The sequence below is a fragment of the Crocuta crocuta genome, unplaced genomic scaffold (assembly GCF_008692635.1).
Source record: "Crocuta crocuta isolate KB4526 unplaced genomic scaffold, BGI_CrCroc_1.0 scaffold581, whole genome shotgun sequence".
In the NCBI taxonomy this organism is placed as follows: domain Eukaryota; kingdom Metazoa; phylum Chordata; class Mammalia; order Carnivora; family Hyaenidae; genus Crocuta; species Crocuta crocuta.
The window spans coordinates 591128-593742 of NW_027528635.1; the positions used below are offsets into that span (position 1 = coordinate 591128).

General features: G+C 48.9%; 1 protein-coding gene across 6 annotated transcripts in view; it reads left to right on the plus strand.

Annotated features, from left to right (window-relative positions):
- SLITRK4 (SLIT and NTRK like family member 4) overlaps positions 1–2615 on the plus strand; it is a 694124-nt gene that overhangs the window by 104017 nt on the left and 587492 nt on the right. The gene's annotated exons all lie outside the window — the stretch shown is intronic.

The window sequence follows — 2615 nt, forward strand, 5'->3', positions numbered from 1 at the left end:
CAGGTCATGATCTCATAATTCATGAGTTTGAGCCCCACGTTGGGCTCTGTGCTGACAGCTCAGAGTCTGGAGCCTGTTTCAGTTTCTCCCTGTCTCTCTGCCCCTTCCTTGCTCACACTCTGTCTCTCTCTCAAAAATAAATATTAAAAAAAATAAATAAAGAGGGGCACCTGGGTAGTTCAGTTGGTTGAGCATCTGGCTTCGGCTCAGGTCATAATCTCACGGTTTGTGGGTTCGAGCCCTACGTTGGGCTCACTGCGTCAGCACAGAGCCCGCTTCAGATTCTCTGACTCCCCCATTGTCTGCCCCTCCCCCTCTCATGCTCGCTCACTCCCTCCAATATAAACAAACATTTAAAAAAAATCGCAAGGGTTGGTCTTGGTGTAGCAGTGGTGTGGAGAGGGGGGGAGCTCCGTGGGAAGGTCCCTGGTTCCCGGGTGGGTGTCCCCGCGCACATCTGGCGGCTAGCATTACTGTCAATGGGCCGAGACTGGCACAAAACAGCAGCGAACGAGCGAAGAAGAGCTGGTGCTGCGTACAGCCTTCCCGGCCCCAAGCTCCTGGTCTCTGGCCTTCAGCGGCTCAGGAGGGTCACCGTGTTCCGTCCTGCCCTGGTGAGTTCCTGAGTAACTGATTCAAAATAACAAGGGTGGCCTGTCTCAGGGGCGGCGTGCTCTGCATCCCGCCGGTACTGTGTGCTCCTGTGATAAATGATGCTGGATGTTCCGGGAGCTTGTACACGTCTGGGGAGGCATGTCGGGGGATCCGAGTCTTGAGGGATAGACTGGTAGCAAATGAGGCAGTGAAGGCTCGGAGGCCTTCTGTTGTTGCCTTCCTCCTACGGAAGGGAAGCTTAGCGTTGAATTTTACGTTCTTATTGAAATACACAGTCTTCATGATGACAGATTGTCTCTTTGTTCACTGATTGAATCCAAGAAAGCTACCTAGGTGAGTGGATAATTCCAGGGGAATGCAGCCCAGGGAGGTCGCCTGTATTCTAATGTCAGTGTCCGTGTCCAGCCTTACCTTCTCCCTCCCCGGACACCTGACTTGGCCGGAGTTAGATTTCATCTACCGGCAGAAGGCAGCCTTGGCTATTTTGGGGTTTGTTTGTTTGTTTTTTTTTTTTTTGTTTTTGTTCTTTGTTTTGGACTTTGGATCATCTGTTGCATTCATTTGTGATTCCCCACTCCTGCTTTTCTCTAGAACCCAGTCCTACCCATTCATTTTATTTTGTAATGTTTATTTTTTATTTTTGATAGATACAGAGACAGCATGAGCAGGGGAGGTATGGGGAATGGGGAGGAGACACAGAATCCGATGCAGGCCCCAGGCTCCGAGCTGTCAGCACAGACCCTGACACAGGGCTCAAACTCCCAAGCCATAAGATTGTGATCTGAGCTGAAGTCAGACGCTTAACTGTCTGAGCCTCCCAGGTGCCCCTACCTACCCATTCTTTAATTTTTTTTTTAATGTTTTATTTATTTCTGAGAGAGAGAGAGAGCCACAGAGACAGAGACAGTGTGAGCAGGGGAGAGTCCGAGAGAGAGGGAGACACAGAATCTGAAGCAGGCTCCAGGCTCTGAGCTAGCTGTCAGCACAGGGCCCAACATGNAGGCTGATTTTGCTGTTTTCCTGGGAATGTCTTCTCTCTGGCTTCGCGGGGTTAAACATCGTGTTATCATCTGTGCATCCCCCAGAGCATGGCGTGAACACGGCACTGCGTGCACCCAAGAAGAGCACTAACCGAGTGTTTTTTATGTGGCAGGCAGCGCTCTGGGACCTTACTTAACTCCTTTTATTTTCTCTGTGCCCTAGGATAGTTGCAGACTCTCTATTTCATGAGGTTACTGTGAGCATTAAATGAGTTAATTCCTGTGAAAGTGCTTAGAAAGAACGTGGAATGTAGAAAGTGCTCAGTCCGTGTAAGCACTCATTAACATCGTCCCAATCGTATAGTTGTAAGTGCTGCGCCTCGGAGAGGCTGAGTGGCCACTAAGTGTCCTGGCTTGTAAACAGCACGGCTGATACTCTAGCTCTGGCATTTTTGCCCCAGAGAGCGTTCTCATAAACGTGAAATACTACTTCTCTTGGTACTGTTTTGATGTCTGGTCACTTTAAATTCAGCACAGAAAGAGCTCGAGGCAATTTATGGTTAATTTCTGCTAGGTCTGTGAGCTTTCCAGGTTGCCTATTCGTTTGTGAGCAGCGTGTAATGGTGACTACATTTCCCATTAAAAATTATTTAAACTATTGAGGCAAAATGAATGTGAACCATGTCACAAATGTTAACGATGAGTAGTTTGTGTGAAAATGGTAAAAAGCAAACGAATGGTACCTGGGGGGTAAACGGGCTTTCAGAGGAGCTCCAGTGATCCCTGTCCTGGGGTCCACACCGGTGCAGAAAACCTTTCGCTGGAGTTTGAGTGGGACTCGAACTTGGTTCTGACCAAGAGAATGTGGTAAGGAGGGTGGGATGTTTTTCCCGTGATTGCTTAATGCTACAGAAGACTCTTGTAAACTGACTCTATTTTAAACACTACCGTTGACCTTGACGAATAAGACGCCATGTTGTGAACGGCTTGTGAAGACGGCTGTGTGGCGGGGGGGTGGCC